This window comes from Labrus bergylta, chromosome 21, assembly GCF_963930695.1.
Source record: "Labrus bergylta chromosome 21, fLabBer1.1, whole genome shotgun sequence".
Classification (NCBI taxonomy): domain Eukaryota; kingdom Metazoa; phylum Chordata; class Actinopteri; order Labriformes; family Labridae; genus Labrus; species Labrus bergylta.
Genome location: NC_089215.1, coordinates 21,936,996 through 21,959,702, shown reverse-complemented (window position 1 = coordinate 21,959,702; position 22,707 = coordinate 21,936,996). Strand labels below are relative to the sequence as shown.

General features: G+C 42.8%; 1 protein-coding gene across 5 annotated transcripts in view; it reads left to right on the top strand.

Annotated features, from left to right (window-relative positions):
• Positions 1-22,707, top strand: part of raraa (retinoic acid receptor, alpha a) — a 150,198-nt gene that overhangs the window by 9,690 nt on the left and 117,801 nt on the right. For 2 of the 5 annotated variants that reach the window (XM_020651399.3, XM_020651398.3), the window contains exon 2: positions 7,760-7,829. The exons of 2 other annotated variants lie outside the window; for them this stretch is intronic. The gene's annotated coding sequence lies outside the window, so the exon portion shown is untranslated. Of the gene's footprint in view, positions 1-7,759; positions 7,830-22,647; positions 22,667-22,707 lie in introns of those variants that run through there. One more of the 5 variants, XM_065949815.1, reaches the window with a different exon arrangement.

The window sequence follows — 22,707 nt, the reverse complement described above, 5'->3', positions numbered from 1 at the left end:
CTTTCTAGTTTGATCTTTGTTATCATTAAGTTTAAGTAACTGTAATAAATCCCTTTGTTTTGATTTTTGTTAAGGTGTTTACTGTCTTTTCATGGGTCAATGTGTGGTTTGTTGTTAGCCCCATAGGGCTGCCTTATGGTGGGGCATAACACTATGCTATAAATTGTTTATGGGGATCTTTTCCAGGATAATCTAAGGCCTCTATTGCATTATACTCTTAGGCACACAAACTCCTATTTTCTTATAGATTTCTGCTTTCAGGAGTTCCATTTGACTTTCCAAGGTTTTTCAGTGCCCACTAAATTATCTGTAAAGTTGTGGTGCAGCAGTACCTCTCACCATGTGGATAGAGTTGGCTGATTGTCAGAATATCTTTGAAAATTACGAAAATTGTGAAACAACTGTGATTGTTTGGAGAAAGTGCTGGAGATTTCAAAGACTGTGTTTGGAAACTGCTAACAGTTCTGTACAATGAAAGAGTGGGATGTAAAAATGGGTTTCCATCTCTGATTTGTGTTTTGTTTGTGAATTTAAATTCTATTGGAGTTGCTGTGGTTGTTTCTGCCCATGCAAAAGTTATGAAATGGCTAAAAAGAAGGCTATGTTTGTCTATTAGTGAAATTAACTGTCATTTCCGCTTTGATGGATGCCGTTGCGTGAGTGTGGCCTAATTGTCTTCTGCACAACAGTGTGTTTTCATTCTCCTCTGGCCTCTGGCCCGGGATACCCACTCCAACTCTAGTCCACTTGTCCAGAGCAACAAAACAATACAGAGCTGCTGAGCCCCTTCAGAGTCTCACTGTCAGCCTTCCCCTGGGGGTGGAGTGTTTTTTGATAAGGCTGAGCCAAATCTGGTTGCTGCACTCAATCGTTCCTTTGTCGTTCACTCCTTGTGAATGTCAGTGCGGCTGAGCTGTGGCTCCATGGATTCCCTGCATACAGATACCTTGCATGGCATTCGTCAGTACTCAAACAGCGCTGGTTGTCTAGCCCTCAACCACAACCGCAGCCTCTTTGCCCTCCAACTATTGTTTTGCTATCAAATAAAACTTACTTTCTAGCTCTCTCATGAAGCATGAAATACATGCTTTTATATTGGCATTGGCAGGTATTAAAACTCCTGATCTGAACCAGGCTGGGCTCATAAAATTGTCAAAATGATGTAACGCTTCACTGCGGCTGCTGTGTGCCAGCATGGCATGTTTTTCCACTTAAGGATTCCAATATTTGTCTCTGTCATAAACACAGGGCATCTGCTTGTCAGTAGCAGTCCTTCATCTGGACTTCGACATCCAAATGTGGCTGTATTCTTAAGAGAGAAGCTGCCTGGCCTCTCATTTAGCAGCCTGTGTAGGTATGATAAATGTTACTAATCACCTATTGACCTGCAGAGGTCAAGCCTTTGCCCGGTCGCCCATTTCCCTCCTCCTTCCCGCTGTCTTCTCACTGCCCCTGTTCCCTGTGGATTGCCTTTATCTTGCTTGGGCAATAGTTTTTTTTTCTCCAACACTGCTTGTCCAATGACAGATACCAGGAAACACAACCATGCACTTTCCTTGTTTGCAGTCAAGTGTGAGATTACTTCCTGTTCCAGTTTTATCTTTACAAAAATATCTGTTGTGGCCTCTGAAATACATTTTATGTAGTGAATGTGATTAGATACAGGGAGCCAGAACAGATATACTTGCACCCCAATGCTCTCAGCTTTAGTCTTGACCTTTGCTCTTGTAATATTGCAGCCAGTTTTTTTAAGCTTGCTGTTGAGATAAGTAAATAAAAGAAAGTGTAAGATTATCAATAAAATAATCTCCTGAAAGAAATGTATTTGGTTCGGATGCTAAGGACATCCAACACACCCTTGAGTATCGATGCTGCATGAGGTTTCTGTTCAGTTTCTGTTTGCAGTGGGCATAGTTGCAGAGACTCTTTTGTTGTTTTTAAAATCCACCTGATAATGTTGCTGGCTGGCTCCCTGCCTGAGCTGGTTGGATTTAAAAGAGGGGAAAAAACAGTCTCTGGTGCCCAGCCCAGCAATACACACTTAATACACCCAACACAGTGGCCCAGATTTTCTACCATCCCCAGTGAAACGACCCTTCTGTTTGAAACCTTTAGAGGTGGATGTTGAATGTCATTTTCAAGGGGATAACCCTGAGAGTTGAAGAGTGCAGCACAGGTAGAAAACAATGCTACTAAAACACAACAATGGCTCTACCTTGATGCCAAGTTTTCTAGGTTTACACACACACACACACACACACACAGCCAACTTAAATGTTCCTCATGAGACTGATTGAGCCATTTGGTACTGCTAAGCTGCGTGAAGAGTACCACTTTTTATATTGAATGACTACAGCTAAATCAAGCCTTGACAAATCTACTTTCTCCATGTCCGCATTTTGAGGGTGAGGGGATTAGGCTCTAATTTTAGTGCCACTTATCTCTTCAGCTGCTTTTAAGAATTTGTTCCAAATAACAAAAAAGTATGAAAAATTTGAAGGGTGTCAGGGGGCTGGATGGGAGGGCGGTGAGAGTTGGGTATTGTCATGGAAGCAAGGCTGTGAAAAAGAGATTGTGTGGTGGCAGCGAGGGCCTGTGCAAGAGAGTTCAAATTTACATACAAATCCCCAGAAAGAAACAGTATTGTGGTGGTGAGGAAGAGGGCAGATGTAAAACAGAAATGTCTGAGGATTTTTTTTCTCAATCACCATGGCTTATATAACACTGAGTCTCAAGTGCCTTTATAAGATCCTGATGAAATATTTAACACTACTGGTTTTTAAACTTCAGATTTCTTCCCTTACTCTTTGTTCTTGAAGCTTTAAGTTAAAGAAACTTGGGAATTTGTGATTAAAACTGAAAGTTTTATGAATACACAGTTAGTCAAAAGCCACTGTGCTTTTATTTTGAAGGGGCCTAGTTTCTGGTTCTACAAGTCAGCAGTAAGTGAAACTACTCCGAGCAAAATCACCTGTTCTGACCTACTCTAATGTCACAACATTAAACAGTACAGACTTTTCCATCTCACATGCATTTGGTTACTGTGACACGTCATCGATAGTAAACAACCATCGATACCCCACTGGAGGCAGTTGCATTTAAAACAATGGAGGACGCGGCATTGGTGTGCATTCAGCACTTTTGAATAGCAGTCAGCTTATTGATTCCCCTTCAAGGTCGGCATCAATTCCTCTGGGCCCTGTCTTTTCTGTTTGTGACAGCGGAGGGCAGATGTATGTTTTTAAAAAAACTTGCCATTCAACTGTGCTGAGAGGGGGGAGTCCCATTAAAAAAAAAAAAAAAAAAAAAAAAAAACACCCTGGTAGTCTAAAGTCGCATTTTCTTCTCTTGGAGAGGAGTTGTTTTCATTGTGGGCAGTGTTTGGGTGTGATTATGTAATCCATCAGAGTATTACCATAAAGGAGGGGGGAGGGTTGTCGAAGGGTTGGAAGGTAATAGCGGTGCTACTGATGATCATCGTCTAGCAACTGCCGGAGGGCAGGAATGTTTTGTGCGCCGATGTGTCCGACAGGTGGCTAGGAGACACTAATTGATTAATGATCAGGGTGATATATGAGCCCCTGCGGCCAGCCCAAACATAAAGGCTCGGAGCACCGTTGTCGCCCTAAATCATTTCCAACCAGGCCAGTAAACCCAAAATGGTTCTCTCATTAGCATATGAAAGACCAACCAGGAGGGAGACTGTGCCTACTGAGGCCTTTGTGGACCACCTATTGTCCACATCCTGAGTTTGAATTAAGAGCTAGCATTTTATGCCAGAGAAATAATGACAACAAAGATGGTTTTATGATTGAGGGTCACTCAGCACTAATGAATAATTAACATCAACACGATTTAACCCTCTAAATCAGTTTGAATTTTAACCCCTTTTTTCTGATGGTTTTACCACTAAAAAATAAGAACTACCTCCTGCTCTGTTTTTTCTTGAAAAGTATTATTGTTACAAAAGTCTGAGTTGAATAGATGCATTTTCAGCATGTGTTAGAGGAACTACAATTCGTTAAGCAAAAGGTTGGATCATATAAATCTTCACATGGACTTTTTTTTTCTCTTCATCATGAAGCTGACATATTTTCCATTCAAGCAGTGTCAGATGCTTCTTGAATGACTGAACATTATTGGAATTTACCTGCCCCAAGATGATCATATTTTGTACGGTTCTCTAAAACACCATCATTGCCAGTGGATTAGACTTACTGTCGTTCTCTGACTCTCACTCTCTCTCCGGTTATTTACCATTCCGCAGAGGGCCTTGCATGACCCTCTTCATTGTTTTGTTTGGATGACACTGAAGGACAATGGCAGTCTGGAGCCTTGGCCCGGCACTCAGCGTGTGTGAATCTGCATCTTTCCATTGGGAGTGCTGTCCTTCGATGTCAAGAGAGGTTATGTGATCTATGTGTGACTGAAGGGGGGTTTCCACCGCTGAGAGTCACAGCCTCATGGAGAGAGGTTTATATTGTGTGTGTGCGCATGTGTTTGAGTGCGCATGTGGGTGAAGGAATTTTATAGAACCAAGAGAGTTAAAACAACACATTGTCTGTTTTAATGTGAGCTCATGACTCTTGCCGCAGGGCAGCCATTTTCAAGTAGGTTTGAACTTGGAGCCTGCTGGTCGGACCCGCAATCATTTCTTTTACACATAAGTTCTTAGTGCCAGTGGAGGGGTGCTGCTGTCAAAACAAGGACATGATTTTCCAGAGTTAATGAATGATTTCACTTGAGTTGTGAGTTGGACTGCATCTAATCAACACTCTTTCACCTTGAACACCTGAGACGCTCAAATCCCAGTCCAGTGTGCGGAGACTGGGCCAAAAGTCTACGATTTAGTGACCCTTCTTGATTGACTGTGAGTCCCTTAGCATTCTTAGATTTTTCAATGCTGTAAATCATGTTCCATTTTAAAAGCAGATGGACTTGTCTGGCTCGGCTCCAATAGTGAGCGCCCCTTTTGTGTGTGTGTGTGTGTGTGTGTGTGTGTGTGTGTGTGTGTGTGTGTGTGTGTGTGTGTGTGTGTGTGTGTGTGTGTGTGTGTGTGTGTGTGTGTGTGTGTGTGTGTGTGTGTGTGTGTGTGTGTGTGTGTGTGTGTGTGTGTGTGTGTGTGTGTGTGTGTGTGTGTGTGTGTGTGTGTGTGTGTGTGTGTGTGTGTGTGTGTGTGTGTGTGTGTGTGTGTGTGTGTGTGTGTGTGTGTGAGAGAGAGAAAGGTGAGTGTCTACAGTTAGCTGCGCTCACCCATCAGCAAAGATAATGACGTGATTACCCCAGGCCACTCCTGTCCACTCTCATCAGTGTTCAGGCTCAAGGCTTGTACATGCATGCCTACACACTCTTTCTCACACACGCACACACTCACGCACACACTCACGCACACGTACATGTGCACAAACCCTGTCCTCATTTCATCCTGCCCTGCCTCTTATCTAAATTAGGCTGTACTTGGTCCACTGGACCAATAAAAACACACCATTAAGGCACCATTCATATACACAAACAGGAAGTGAGGGTGGGTTTTACATCAGGATGTGAAAACAGAAGTCATTCAAGGCCAGGCCAGCTGATTGGCTGAATTTCAGGTTAAACTAGATACCAGAGGGAGCAGTACATCTGGACAAGCATAATATGCATTATCTCATTACAGTGATTGTAGAGTACGCTGGTTATCCTGCAGCTAATGCTAAATACAGAAATAATTTGAGTTCTTACATTTTCTCAAATTAGTGTTATCAATGAGTTATTACATATATATATGTGTGTGTATATATATATATATACACACACACACACACACACACACACACACACACACACACACACACACACACACACACACACACACAATGTAGGTGCATTCTTTCATTGGTTTAAATGGCCCAGAAAGTTACTAATACAAGAGTTGCTTTTTAGTTTTCCAATCATGGCAAATCCACTTTGGTACATCTGGGGACACTTCTTATCCATTCACACCAGTGTAAATAGGTGCCCAGCAACACGTTTGTGAATCAGAAAAGAAATGTTTTTCTTATCTGTGGTATGTTTTCAGGCTGCAGGTTGTTGTGTTATATACACCAATTTGGAGTAGCCGTCAACAGCACAACAGTTGCACACACGTGGTGATTTAAGTTGTAATTACATACATTAAAGAATAAATAATAATAATTAACAAAGAGTTAATTAGGACTGAAACAATTCCTTGAATCAATCGAGTTCCTCGATTTCTAAAAAGGAGGCTTAGTTTAAAATGAGACTACTATATAGCGCACTGTCGAAAGGTACAAACACTTTTTATAGATCTTATGAAGGCTTATTGATGTGCTCGACGTATTGAGCATTTTGGTTTGCACAGTGTCCAGTGAGATTTTTGTAATGTGTAAAGTAAAAAGCTTTTTATAAAAGGCTGACTATTTTTGTACAGAAAATGCTATATTTGTTTCCTGATAGTGATAAAAAAGTGGTGTGAAATTCATTTAATGCTAATAAAATGGCATTAATGTTACTTGGGCCTGCAGGGTGGGGATTTTCCTCTTTTTTTGGACTTAAATCCTTTCTTCTAAAGAGCACCCATTAGCATGGCTGTCAGGACAGATGTTTCAAGACTTACTTATTGCTTTCTCTGTGAACTAAAGTAAAAAAAACATTCTGCCTAACCATGTCAAGATAGATAGAGAGATAGATACTTTATTGATCTCGAGGGAAATTCAAAGTGCACCAAGAAGTCAAAAGCAAACAAACAGACCAGTCTTAAAAGTCAATGGTGAACATGCTTTTGGAAAAAACACAGGCATGATCCAGAGTTTTAAGTTCAATGGGAACTGAAGCGATCATGTAGCCTGGATATACTGTAAAGGGATGGTCTCTGTTTTTTCATCAAAGAGAATATGCTAGGAGCTTTTGAGTGCTTTTGACACAAACCAATTTTCTTTTCAGATATTATTGACCATGATTTAGCAGTTTGGCGTTTCTGTTGAATCCAGGAAATCCAACAAAGTGGCTTTTAACATTTGCAAAACCACCATCCTGTAATTTTTATCCAGTTCTTTTTGTGTAAAAAAAAATTACTGAAAATATTTCCATGATTTCTCCTGCAAAGGTGTCATCTACAGAGACCCTAGAAAAATGTGACTCTTTTAATTTAAATCTTTATGTAAACAGATTGCTAAAACTTTCTGATATTCTAGCCACATGCAAACACATAATGTCACTGTTCACACACTTACTCTAAACCAGTGTTGCTGGATCTACTGTATGTCTGCAGCAGCCATTCATCCGTACAGCATAATCTGAGCCGTCTTTCTCTGAAGAGAAGACACGCCTCTTTAGATTTGTCTCTGTCTTGGCAATGAAGGCGCCTCTCTGTCCCTATTTGTGCATCAGGCTGAGGGGATTTCTAGGCCGCCACCTGATTCACATTGCTGTAATTGAGTTGTGGCCATAAACACTACTGTGCCTGCCGAAGCCCCAGGTAATTCGCACACCACAAAAGCACTGTTTTATTCCGTTTTTCACATGATGTCTGGGGCACAAACGTAGTGAGTGAGAAAGCCCAATCTATCGGGAAAAGGGCGGGGAGATTACAGGCAGTATGAGAAGCGAAGGGAGGAAAAAGAGTGTAAGAGTTTTTCGTGTAGGGAAGCAGTTCTGTGCCAGAGAGACTAGGGAGTCAGTGAGTCTGCAACACGTGGATAAGGCCCATAAAGCTGCTGGTTTCAAATATCTCTTTTTTTCCCCCCTCTCTCCTCAGAGCTTAGGAGCTACAATCGATTCAAGGGGAGATTTCCTCCGTCAAGGACAGGCAGATTGACGTTTTTGGGGTAAGCCCGAATTTGTCCCTCCTGTCAAATCTGTGTAATTGGACTTCCCTGCATTCAACTCTGTGGATACAAAACGCCATCTTGCTCTCTGTACAATGGCATTGTTCCTCATCATATGACTGCCACCGTGGTTTTGTGGTCATATTGAATGTGCAGCTTGTGACTTTTTTGCCTGCGTTTGCCCCATGTCACATCTTCTGCTTTCCCCTTTCATTGTAAAGGTCGCTGTTTGTGATCAGCTAAAGTCTTTTCAAATGTGAAATCATTTTTTACATATACACAGACAGACACTGCTTAGAGGAGGTACTCTGTCTTGTGGCCTGCATGCCGCCAGTGGTAGGATCAAGACTAATCTGAGGTATGTTGCATCAGAGTTGGAGCTGGCTGCAGGGAGATTTGCTCAGTCATGTTCAACTGTGACAAAGACCAAACAAAACGGCCATTCATCATTAGGAACTGGTTTGAAGGACTTGAATCATTGTTCTGTGAAAATACACTGATTTATTGCTTTTAATTCATCTTTTTGCATCTTCATTTTTCTTTCATTTCCCTTTTTTCAAATTCATGTAGTTTTGCTAGAATGTTGCCTCTTAATGTTTGACAGAAAGTAGCCTGAAAAGTTGGTCAGTTTCCCTCAGCCAATCAAATGCCCTGCCAGGATTGTGGCTTAGTTTGTCCAATCTGGCCTTATTCTGCCTACACAAAACGTGTGTTTTTTCTTTGATGTCCATCTCTGTCATGTTCTATCCTGTCCGTCCCTTCCTTGCCCCAGGGAAAGGTGATATCCTCTCCGAGACGACAAACACCTTCCCTCATACTAGCCAAGCAAAAGCAAACAGACAGGAATGTGTACAGAGATGCCAGCCAATACCCAGAAGAATGCAGACTCCCTCTACGGATCTAGTCCTCAATTGGATGCCCACACCAGAGAGGGTGTGTGCCTTTGTGCAGAAACACTCTCGCACACCCACACAGGCTGTCCATGTGTTTTAACAGGGGATGACAAGTCTTCTGGCAGACACTGCCCAGTTTGTGAAAAGTTTGGCATACGGCTGGTCTGATGGACAAACCAAGGCTGGCACTTTGGTCTTACATGAAGACAACCCTTGTGTTTCTTTGCTTTTCACACGTCTTCATTTTTATTTTTTTTGGGTGAGGGTTCGTGTGAGGGGGGTTATCCCTCCGTGATTTGTGGGTTTGTTAACTAGTAACGGCGGCAAACATGTAAGAATTAAAGGTCAGTTTTGGATTCAGATCTCCTTTTAATGTGCATAAAACCTTATTCACTTCATCTGTGCACGATGAAAGGTCACACTGTTTGGAAATCATGTAATTGTTCCATTAACTGCTTCATTTGCTATTTTATTTTGTGAACTGGCATACAGTACATGCAGTCCTCATATGCAGTCATTTTCCACTTTCTCTCCCTCTCTTTTTCACTCTTGAGTTCGCAGCTTTGGGGTTTTCATCTCCACATAAAGCGGTATTTAACCCCCCTCTTTCCCGTCATAATTTAGCTCCAGTCTCATACATGGGCTGGGAAGCGGCCCCGGCAGCTGATGTGGAACACATGCCTTTAATGATTCACACTCAGTGTGCGGTAGGTCGCTGGTGGCTGCCGAGCCGCTGCCTCTCCCTCCGTCAACTATGGGACTCCCTTGTTTTCTTTTCAGTGTTTTGTTTCAAACACTGCTCAACACATGAACATTTTAGGAAAGATGAAATCTGTTGTTTATGATTGGATAGTAATACTCTTCAATGGCACTTCATATTTCTTATTTCTCCCATAGCTGGTCTAAGTGGAATACCAGTACTAGCTACGTTTGGTGTTTAGCAAAACTAGCAACTGAAGCTGCAGTCTTTCATTTGACTACTGTTTCTGTACTGTTTCTTACTGGCATTGTGTATTTGCAAGAATGATATCATCCCATGATACAGGGCTTATGATTCAATTTGACTGGTGGGACAAGATATATATATATATATATGGCAATATTGTTGTCATGAATGATGTGATACTATTATTGTATCACTTGTTCTAAAAATCAGCATGAAAAAAAACTAAACAGGCTTCCCTGGTATTAGGGTTACATGAAGTTAATTGGCCAAAGTAGAAATAGCCAGCAGAATGAATGAAGCAGAAGAAGCATAATATTGGTCATAGGTACAGAAGTTGAGATGAAACTGACATCAAATTGCATTGAATACATACATGAATCTAACATTTTCCTGTTTACGGGCATTTTGTATTCCTCAGTGAATCCCATATCATGAGGCATCAGTACATGATTGTCTTGCAATCATGTCTTGCAGTCATGGCTCGCGCATCGCATCACATCACACTATCTTACCGTACTGTACCATACTGGACTGGACTGGAATGGAGACAGAGTACAACACTATCCAGTGCTACACAAAATGAACCTCTGCTACACATCATCAATAATCAAATAGGATCCACAACTTTTGCAAGCCTGCTAATGTGTCTTGGCCATGTGCTGATCTATCATTCTGAAAATTCAATCACTGGACATTCTAACACGTTCACCTTCTGATTTACCAATTTAATTAGTCGGATTTAAGAACTTAAGAAGTAAGATTTAGAACTGCTTCAAGCACAGTTGCAGCTGAGGTTATTCATTGTAACACATTTGAGTATTAAGATAATATTTGGCATCTAACTTCCTCTCTATCATCAAGCTGAATAGCAGAAGTGGGCAGCATTTCATGGTAATCAATGATTTAGATTTTTATTTGAGAGAATTAAATCCAATGAGAAAAAAAACATTCAAAAATATTATTAAGACAGCTTGAGTCTTGTCCAAACTAATGCAGCCTTTGACCATTCCCCTGAGCCTTCAGCCACTTAGTCATTGGACTTCTTTTCATTGTGTGCGTAAACGGAGAGGTACAGTCAAAGAGCATTGAAATGTGCCAGGACGTGACGAGAAGTGGGCGCTGTCCTGCCATCCAGGCTGACATAACGGCTTCCTGTTTTTTTTGCTTTCACTCAATCCCCCTCCAACCATTCTTCTTCCATCTTTTGTTCTTCCTCTTTTTTCTCACTCTATCTTTTCCTCTGTCTCGTCATCCTGGGTCCCACGCCCCCTTTCAGTGGCCTTGTCTGACCTCAACCTCCTCACACGCACGGACAAGCACATCGCTCTATCTCTCTACCACACACACTTACTGGGCATCACACGTGTGGTATAAAGACAAACATCTAAATGTCCTTGTAATAACTGCATGTTAACGGCACAGAGTCCAACTTGCGGGTGGCCAAAGCACTCAAGATAGAGACTTACGCACTCGCTGACCTTGCTTGACTAAACGGCTGCATATATTCCGCAGATGACTCATGAACTAGCATGTATCTGCCAGGCTGATGCATTGTATTCATGTGCAAAAAGTGATGCAGTCATTGTTTCGCTGGCAGTAATGAATCGAGTTGTTGTTTGTGTGTTATAGGAGCTAAGAATGTTTTTCTCTTTTACCAAGAGGAAGACTAATTTCAATTTAGCACTTCCCCCCCACAAGTGCTTGACTTACTGCCCATGAGTTTACCAAACCAGTTTACGGTGTTTTTATGTGGTAGTGCTCAGTTTTTTACAATACCCGTAATCCAGGATATAACAAAGTGCCTCTCGTAAAGCATTTCTTTAATGAGACTATGCCTTTGTGCTGTTTTATGTATTGTGTTTGGAGTAAATTGGTGTTAATCTGTTTGGGCTCATAAATTAAGCTTTCTGTTTGAACTTGTTTTATAAGGTTTGGTGTTCTCAGAGAACAACAGAGTGAGTGCATGAAGTACAGAGTGTGTGTGTGAGTGCTGAAATGAATGTAGAGACCTCCCTGGATTGCTACAAAGAGGTACCACCCGATACTGTATGCAGAACACCCCAGCCTCTCTAGGCGAGAGGGCGTAGCTTACAGTACTGAGCAGTCTGCAGTTCCTCTTTGGGGCGCCTCCTGACAGGAACTTGGCAGCAAGGAAACATAAACAAATTCCCTGTGGTGGGTTGGCAGGCTGGGCGGCTCGGTTCCCTCCTGTTACCGTACTTGCACTTTACAGCACTGCACGCTAGCAAGCTAGCCCGTGCTGTTCAGCACCTACAGGCTGTGAGAAATAGATCTCAAAGTGACAGGTGCCCTCTTTGTATCTGCAACCTTTTTTCCTTTAAGTTGTCAGAGGTGCTCATGCATTGCCTACACATTTTCTTTCCACTTTGTCTTTTCTGGTGCATGACCCCTTACAGATTTCCAACAATGCCATGCATACGCCACCTGGAGGAGGGACACTGCTGCTATGGGTCCCAAAATGCTTGTTTGTGCTAAAGTTGCAAAAAGCAGTGGTGATGATGATGTAATGATGGACGTTGGGGAGACAGAAGAGAGGGAGGCCCTGCAATCCAGTATAGCAGGAGGGAGAGAGGACATGGTGGGCCCAGGAATCATAATACAAACATTCGCACATGCTCACACACATGTGCAGTATTCCCACAACCAAAACATGCCCATGCACACATGCTTGTGCACACATGCTTATTCATACTTACGGTATATGTGCACACAGAGACCCACAAGCCTGCTGTTTTCTCTGTCTCTCTCTCCCTCTTTCTCCCTTGCTCTGAAAACACAGTGGTGTATTGTGCAGCCTGACCTGGGCCCTGTCCAAAGGCAAAGAGAACCCAGATTGCTGAAACAGAGGGCCCACAGCTAATGGCCGACCAGCCTGTAGTTGTTACAGCCTACTACAGCTTTCCAAACCAATGGGGACTGTTAGCTGAGCCCAGACACGGTGTGATCATGCATGTGTGTGTGTGAGTGCATGTTCTTTTGATCCGCCACGGAAGGATTTTTTTTGGACAGAACTTGCAGGAGCCGACATGGCACCTCAGTGCAAATTCATAAGCACTGGTAAAGGCATTTGCCTGACTTTTAATAGTCCTCCGTCTCCACAACATCATCCAAACGCACTATTTTCAACTATCGTTTTTTCGCGGTTGTAGTGGAGTTTGGCTGCAGAAAAGAGGGCGATGGCGAGAAGGAGGAGGAGACCCTTCTCTTCCTCCAATCCTGATGAGAGAGATTAAATGAGGCGAATAGTTATAACTTTTTTTTCCTGGAGTGGTGATGGATGCAAGAGCCAGCTTGCAGTCCGCCTCATTGGTTTCTGTACCCTGCCTGACTGCCTCATCTGAGTGGACGCTCATGCGATCAACACCTGTGTGAGTGGGGAATAGTTAAAAGTACTGTAATTAACTTCCTGTTTTTTTTATATATATATTTAGGTATTTAAAAAATGATTTGGTCAGTTAAAAGATCCAAAACTTCTTCCAAAAATTTCAAACTCATTTGTATATTAAAGCTTTAATAAATACAGAACACCTTCTGCTGAAGCTCACTCCATATCCCCAAACTTCCCTCATCATTGCCCTTCCCAAGTCATTTCAACAGGACCACAAACCTTCATGCAAAGTCATTCCAGACGCCTCAAAAACATGTCAAATTGGGAGCGCTGAAGGATTATGTCATGCCAGACATTTTGAGAAAGGAACAATGGGTCGTTTCCCTGGCTGTATGTGTGTGTTTATGTGAGAGAGAAAGAATAGAACATTCAGTGCTGTCTCTGTCTGCAGAGAAGTAGAGGATGAGTAGGGGGGCACAAAAAAATCTTACTTCTGGTGACACTGTAGTGCAATGAGGAAGAAAATGGAGGAAACTAGAGAAAGATTAACTAAAAATTGGGATTGAGAGAGGAAGACAAGACAAGCACACATAATGTGGCAGCAACTCTCCAGGGATGGTAAAAAGGCTCTTGCATTCATGTCCATGTTCCTTTTGTGCTTTTGAGAGTATGTGCATCTCAGCTCATGAACAGTAAACCCTTCATGAAACAAGATAAAAAAGACAGCATCAAGGGCCAAGATATACCCCCTCAAACACACACACACACACACACACACACACACACACACACACACACACACACACACACACACACACACACACACACACACACACACACACACACACACACACACACACACACACACACACACACCCCTCCTCTCCCAGGTCCCAGTGGGCACATCTCTGTAATGGCCCCCTATCGATCCTGAGGCCTCCTTGTCCACACTCAATGCCCATCGATCGGCACCTTGCAAAGAGTCTCAGAGGGCTGCTTCACATCCTGTGGCTCACTGTGCGGACTGTGTGTGCGTGTGGTGTGTGTGCATGTGTGTAAAACAGAGCTTGTTTATATTTGAAGAAAAGAAACCTGTAGCTGTGCTCTCATTAAACCACAAATGAGGACTAAAACCTTGCAGCATAAAGACATAAACACCCAACATAAAAAGACTCGCTCAGCCACTCTTCAGTGTCCCACAAGAGAGACAAGACAGAAGAAGAAGAAGAAGAAAAAGACTCCCTCGCCTCCCTTGTCAGGAAAAAAAAAGCCTGATTAATCAGTCAAACCACATGAAAACTTTGCTTGTTATTGTTGCTGCTTGATTTATTGAAGGCCTGGATCTGGGTCAAACACCCCCTCCCCTTCTCTCTCTTCCTCTCTTTTCTCTTCCTTCATTCCTCCCCTCTCTTGCCTTTTTCCTCTCTCTACCTAAATAAGCTCCCACCCCCCACGTCTCTTCCCTTTGTCTCTCATCTGGTTTTCTGTTTTTGTTAAAGGACACTTGATTAATGGTGCCACAGACAAAGCCTGCAGTCTGCTCTCAGCCCGGGCCTCGGATCGGGCTCCTCTCTAGGTAAACCGAAACACATGTGTGCTGGACGCCAGTGGGAACCCCTAAGGAGAGAGAAGAGAGAGAAGAAATTAACGGCAGTAGTCCCTGATGTATTATATACCGTGATATAGGGTCCTTCCTGCATTGGAAAATGTGCAGCAAAAAGAGGAATGAAAGAGTTGTGTAAAACATGCTCAGGGTGTGGCCTCCAACTCTGTTTGTGCAGAATTTACACCATTCAAGCCTCTACAGCATTAAACTATAAAATCATCCTCGGCTTACCTTCACCTCTTTCTTTGTGATTGCACATATTTACCGATTCAGTGTAGCAAAGAGACATTACACCCACCTGACTATAGTTTCTTGCCTCCAGGCTCCTCAGGAATGAGTGCAGTGCCATTGAAAGTCTTGTACTAGAGAATTGCCTTATTGAATGATAAAGGAGCATATTACTCCTGTGACTGCATTGACAGCTTTATTGTCAATTGTTTCATAATGGCAGACCTTGGCACTCATGTCTTACTTTAACGCTACACTATTCAGGGTTTATGTACTTATATTCAGCATTGACATGGCCAAATTGGCTGTGCTTGCCTATGAGATAAACACATCTTCTCTGGAATTATTACCCAGAAGATAGAATGTTATTAACTTAATTATGGGCTCTTATACAATATAACACCGACGTAGCCCTCTGTGTCCTTCAGTTATGAGGCAAAGTACTTTATACAACAATAAGTTCATATTGAATGTATGTTAAATGTACTGCATGCATCATAATTGGTGAACCGTCTCTTGTAATGTGTTTTTGCTCTTACAGTGAGTGGTCCTGTATGAAGACATTTATGTATGCTGCTTTTGCAATGTGAAACACTTTGCACCAAACTGCAGTTTAGTTTTGAATAGGCTTAAAAGATTGTAATGGTTTAAAGTTGCATGTTATTATGATGTAACTGACAGAAATGGGGACGCTGTATTCTGTCTGCTTTGTCAAAGCAATACGTTGTAACTTTAATAAGTTCCCAAAATCTCCATACACATTTGTCTAATGTGTATAAAACTAATTTATTGCTATAATGTGATCAAAGAACAAACATAAAAAATATCAAAAGTTCCTACTGGCTTGATTTTGTATTTACTGTTTTCCAGTTAAATCATTCAAACATCGCCAGCTTCTTCAAACAAATGGTAATATCCCTTCTTCTTAACTTCTGTTTTATTACAACGTTGTGCAGCGTCACCACCCAACCTGCACTTTGTGTGCCAAAGTAATCAAGAATACCGTGTTGTTTTGGAGGCAGACAGATCCTGGAGCAAGTTAGCTGGTCAGCAAGGTTACCATCCAACAGCAACACCAGCAGAACTTTTTTTTGTTAAATTGTGTAGCCCACACCCAGAGGAAGGACGGATCTCTCCTGAAGAGTTTATTGCAGTCATGCACTGCGTCACACCCAGACAATATGCGCCCGCCAGCTTCCTGTCCTCCCCAGCTCTCACACTGACCGTCATCCTGAAGCCTTCCTTTCTGTGTATGAGGGATTAACTGTGGCATGTGGACTGCTAGAGGAGGACGCAGGCAGAGAGTAGCCAAGACTGTAGCCCTGGAGCATCACTACTATTAAGAACAAATATATATTCTCAGTCTCCTCCATCCTGTCCTCTGTCTTTTCATTGGTCTGGACTTCTCTAGAGAACCAAAAGAGGTTACACAGCTCAACCTGGGACCTCGATGAAGCCACTTTGCACGTCAGAGCATGTTTCTAAATTGAAATATTCACATCATTCTAGTTACAATCATTACAGGAAAAACTTTCTCCTGGAATTCAAATCCCTGAATGTTTGACACAGATTGGTTTGATTTCAGACGTCTGATGAGAAAATGCACCAGGGACTGTTCACAATAGACAGGGGTGACTGGGACTTGCTGTGAACTGGGACTGAGATATGGGGGGCTGCATTCCTGGGAGGCCTTTCGCAGTCTAGGAGTGGAAGTGCAATGTTAATTTTTACTTTACCAAACTCTGCACTTGAAGTTTGGACTGTACCGAAACACTTGCATAGAAGAAGAAGGGGGGTTGACCTCTGTACTTGCATTGAAACCAGCTGAGACAAGAAGTGGAAGGCACATTGTTTCCTTTTTCTGTGTAGTTGTTCATAACATAATCAAGACAACACATGCCTTGCATTCACCTGAGGTCAGAATCGTGGGAAAGTTAGAAGTTAGAAAAGTCACTTGAACTAAGGCTGGGTCAAGTGGTCTATCACACATTTTCAGGGATGTATTTCTTAATTATTTTTTAGCAAATAATGTTGTACCTGCTTGAAAATTTGTGTATCTCCAATGTGTTTCAGAGGACACAGTATGTCCATTGAGGATTTTTATCCAAGCTTTCAATTAATTCCTGATCATTTCTTAGTTTGTTGTGGATAGCAGGAGTTCACTTTCACCCACAGTTTTTCCTCTTTCACAGAAAATATCTACTTTCCTCACTTGCTGCTTAAACTAAGCTCTAAGGTGGAGGTGTACGACTGCAAGTACTTCACAGGCAAGCTGAAAACTATGCCAATTCTGCCTTGTGTTATGATTTTTTATCTTTTCATATTGAGTAAAACAACCTTTATCATCGTTAATTCCCATTTTCAAGACCATTTTATCCCCAGCCCTTCCGTAAACTGAAGTAACATAAAGGAAAACTCGGGTTCATGTCTGGCAGAGGGGTCAACTTGACGTCATGTAGAACAGATACACGACTGACCTAAGTTAATGTCAGCAAAATGTTCAGATGAATACATGTAATTTATAACACATCTTTAATGCAAAGTTTGTCAGAGGCTATCCTCTGAGACGGTGCCATAACGAAGACCCTCTGTTAATATACCTTTGTTCTTTTATACTGAATCTACGAGAGCACACACTCTTGCTACTCAGTGAGAGAATCCTGTAACTGCATTCAGGTGTGTGTGACTGATTGGTCGTGATAAAGCCCATGGTGTGGGAGGGGATGCAGCACGCGTTCTTTCACTGTGTGTGCGTGTGTGCGTGTGTGCGCGTGTGCGCGTGTGCGCATGAGCGCATGAACACAAAAAAAAACTTTCTGTGTAATTTGCTCTCTTTTGTCAGTCTCTCAGGGTGTAACTTTGAGTGCTAGGTGGTTTGTTAGTACTCCAGCCTTTTGCATTATCTTTTAAGGCCACCTTTGCAGCCTTTGCTTTATTTTTCTGGGTCTCCTGGACAACTTAGTATTGTGTCAGTTGCTTAGTTTTGGCAGTCGTCTCGCCTCTTTAACGCTTAAGTTTTTCTGTCATGCCACTCAGCTGGACCTGCTGGCACAGGTATAGTATAGGAAAACCTTGTTCCACCATCATGCCTCTGTAATATTGACATTGAAGTTGAGACATTATAGGGATGTCAATATTCCACATTGAACTTGCAATATGAATGGGGTTTCATACACTTTAAGGACAGGTATATACTGTATAGTACTTCCTGTCCCATCATGTGACCGAGATTAGTTCTGAGCAATAAAAACATCAAATTATCTTTGCTGGCACTGATGTTCTTTCCACATTGTACCCTTTATGCTAATAAATACCATCAATTTAAAAGGACAAAATTAAATGGTACCATCCAATGAGCACTTGAATGCAGTATTAATTGTATGACCCATATAAACTTGGAGCATAGTGTAGACAGATAAAGAAGTGTGCAGTAAATCTAAAATGAACACATGGCCTTATTATACCAGACTATTCATAGATAAGCACAGTGCTGTTAATGTTGGTATAGGTGACATATCTGTTGTTGACACTGTAACCTGCTGCAGGGCCTGAGCTCTATCGTCCAAACAATCAGCTGTCTGCTCTGATAGACTCAGGCGGCTCATCTTCACTTCATTAGACCGAGCGTCTGTTAATAATTCATGCAGCGCTTTCCCTGGAAGCACAACCAAAAAGCTCAGCTGTGCCTGTCTGTCCTCATTCCTCGTCACTTTAAATTTTAGCCTTCTCCCATTTTAGACTCTCAGTTATTTACTCACTTACTTCCCACCTTGCAATGTGCACCTGCCTGGATGAGCAGATGATGCTTTAGAGCCAGAGGTAGAGGAAGAGCAGCTTTTATTTTTATCTTTATTTTTTTGTTTTTCTCTGTCATTACCTCGCTCCTCAAAAATTATGTCTACCCACACAATGCAGTACCCAATGTACCGAGGTACTCCTTCTCAATCCCCGCAACCCCCAGGGAGTGTCTGTTCTCTTTTTATTGCACTGATGTTTTCCCCCTTTTTTTCCTCTCTCTCTGCTCATCGTCTCTTGTTGCACTCTGGTGTCACATTTAGTTATGTATGCACCCCATGTGTTTGATCCCCCCCCTGCACTCCTGTGTTGTGTACATTGCATAACCTCCCGCAGCTCGGCCCAGAAGTGTACCCTCAACTCCCTCTCTCTCTGTCACTCTCTCATTCCTCTTTTTCTGACACCGCCCCCTCCATCTTCTCTTCCCTTCTTTGGCAGCAATCCAGGTCATCACTTACCCCCCTCCACCCCCACCCCCACCCCCCTGACCCCAAACCTTGAAAGTTGGAGCAGTTGGCTTTTCTCTCTGTTTGTCTTGTTCTGACTCCCTTCCTGCTATCGCTATATCACTCCTTTTCCCTCGTTCTTCCTTTATTTCCCATCCTTTCTCTCCTCTCCCTCTCACTGCCTGCTGCTCTCCACTCTCCCAGTGGTCTCATTAGGCGTGAAGGAGGCTGCCTGGTGTGTGTGTATCTGTGTGTGTATGTGGGTATATGTGTGCTCTCTTTGGCAAAGTCTCAGTTGACTGAGCATGCCACTTGCACTAGCGGGGGCCTGGGCTCCATTATTACCACAAAGCTGTCACAAACAGTATATAAAGTAGCCTCCTGTTGCAGAGTTGTGGGTTGAACACAGTGCTAGTACTGTTCTGACTTCTTGTTTGTAGAAATCAATGTGCACCTACATACATAAAGAAAACATAAATAGAACCCTCAAAAATGTATGCACCTGGCTATAGTTTGCTAGCTCATGGTGCTAAAAACCACAAACTTACAACATCTGTCTCCTCTTTAACACCCGGCTCTGTGGTCCAACCTGCAGGACGTCTGATGCCCCTCTCTGTCTTCCTTTCTACTGACTGAGTGACTGATTTTGTGTGTGTGTGTGTGTGTGTGTGTGTGTGTGTGTGTGTGTGTGTGTGTGTGTGTGTGTGTGTGTGTGTGTGTGTGTGTGTGTGTGTGTGTGTGTGTGTGTGTGTGTGTGTGTGTGTGTGTGTGTGTGTGTGTGTGTGTGTGTGTGTGTGTGTCCCACTGTTTTGTTAGTATCTGGTTACAGTGATGGGGGACTATGTGCAGGAAAGGGCCCCTCTTCTACAGCCTCGCTGGCAGGCCTGACCCCTGCAGGTCAACGTCCATTTTACCACGTGAAACCTAAATGTCAAGCACACCACGCCTTACACCCCCTGCTACAGCCATTTGTCTTTCTCTGTGGGTCAGACTGCCTGGACACACACACACACACACACACATACACATGCAGTCAAAAATCTAATTTGCAGAAAGTGTGACTTTGTTCTTGTCCATCTTCTGTCTTGTATGAACACTATAAGAAGAGCAAAAAGACGCTGAGGACAGTGAGAGAGTATTGTAATCAGTGTTTTTCCTCCCATTGTATCATACCAGCAACACCAACTATCTTTGCAAGCACGTGTGTCAGGCTGGAACATCATTCCCAACAGGGAATTGGCCCTTTATTGTGATTTTTGTTGTTTTTGTGGACACACTTTGTCTTTTTCTCTGCATCTATGGATAAATAAGGAAGGATCTTTCTGTTCATGTTTCACTACATAAATTCCAGAAATTCTCCTCGTCCTCCGAGTTTGAAGTTATCATTGCTATTGACAGACTGAGAGCATGATTGGATCCAGCTGTTGGCTAACAGTTGTTTAGCTTTGGCTTATCTGTGACTGAACATGATTAACCTTTATTGTTGATAGACAGACACAGAAAGATGTATACTGTGGATCCACTCTAAAAAATGTGTAACTACTCACAAATTGTTCTTTTCTGCTTTTTTGAAATGGTAAACAGACTATGTCTAAGTGCGTACACGGATGAAAGCAGGTTTTTTAAGTATCAAGGATTTTCATCTTTCACTTTTGTTTATTTTTACCTCTTTATGTCGAATTGCCAAGAAGTTTATTTTGTAAAAAAAAGTAGAGCAAACATCTCAAATAACTAAAGATCACAATGCAACCTTAACCCCATGCATAAAGTCCTCTTCAGTTCTCTCTCTTCTTGTAAACATGCAAAAGCTTTTTTTTTCTCCTTTGTTAAACAACCTCAATCTGTGTATACAATGATGAGCGCTAACAGACATTATCAGAAAGCAGGCTGGCCAACTCCCATCACTTGCTCTGCACAGTTCTGAGCAGCAGCCATCCATTACAGGAGATAACGGACAGAGAAACTGTCGGGAGTGTGTTATGAAAGCTACAGTGAATGTCCACAAACACACACACGCACACACGCACACACACACACCCACACAAATGCACATATATAAACACAAGACTTGTTTACAGGAAGCTGTCAGCCGTGTGTCCTTATGATAAATAAACAGCGAAGAGTCCCCTTTTTAATGATGGCGTATACAGGCCTGCACGCCGAATATTGACGGAAAGATTGAAAGCATTCTCAAGGGCCTTTCCAACTTGACGTATGGCTCCCGCTTGGTATTTTTTCTCCCCTGCCCTTCATTTTCACCCCCCCCAAACCTCCTCACAACCCTCTCAGCAATACTTTTATTTATCTCAGACAGCGGCTTGTGCAGCGGTGGTAGACGTGAGAGATGCCATAAACACATTTATCAAGCGTGGTATGCCAATAGGGAAAACATTGTAGAAGTATGAATGAAAAAAATGTGATAATAAACACAGAGAAAAAAATGCAAACTGACTTCCTCAGAGATAGCGAGAGGGCATCCACAAAGTTAAGCACCCATAGGGAACTGGCTGCTTTAGAGTTTTCACAAACCTGAAGTACAGGAACTCAGGATATGACAACAATGATGCACCTGAATTAGCAGTCTGCGTGTGCAGCGTCTAAGACGCCGTTCTCCTCGCTTTGATAAATGTTTCATTGTTCATCCCGTCTCCATCTTCTCCTCCTCCTCTCCATGTACAGCAGTGAGTGTGTCAGAGAGAAGCAGAGCCTTTTACCGAGTGTTGTTTCAGCGTTATTCAAGCGTTTGATGTCTGTCTCAATTGTTGTTCCCCTCGGCCTCCCCAGGCCAACATCACACGCAGCATTTATTCATTTTTAGGTTTAGGCTCTGAGCTGAGGGACCGCCACTAGCAGGTCATCTTTATATTTCTCTTTTTTTAATTTAAACATTATATACTGCCCCATTTTTTAACTATTAGCAATTGACATATTTTCAGTGCTACACAAAGGCACCGGGTTAATTAATGCTTGCTGGTGTCACTGTGCTGATTGTCGACTTTTTTTGCCTTGTCTGCTTTTTAAGCTGCAGTTTAACCCCCATTATCTGATTGGCTGCATGTGTGTCTCTCTCTTACCTTAGGGGGATGGGGTTTGACAGTACTGTAGCGCCCCCACCCCACCCTCCATCGAACCCCCTCCTGTCTCACCCTTCATTCCCCCCTTCTGCTGATAAATGTGTTTTTCTTAAAGGAAGAAGGTGTTGGTTGAAAGGAGTCTCTTTTAATGTAGCTTTTTTTTTTTTTCCAGTGTGTGTGTGTGTGTGTGTGTGTGTGTGTGTGTGTGTGTGTGTGTGTGTGTGTGTGTGTGTGTGTGTGTGTGTTGTGTGTGTGTGTGTGTGTGTGTGTGTGTGTGTGTGTGTGTGTGTGTGTGTGTGTGTGTGTGTGTGTGTGTGTGTGGTGTGTGTGTGTGTGTGTGTGTGTGTGTGTGAGCGCGTTGCTAATGCAGCGCAGGGCCGTTGCAGCAGGGGCTACAGGCAGGCAGACTCGAAGGCAGGCCCGCACCTCGACCCAGGCATCATTTGTTTGGACGAGGGCCGTCAGCGCCTGTCGCGCGGCCCATGATGAAGTGTCAGTTGGTAATTGTCCCCACGAAGCATCCACATCTCAGGGGGGGTGA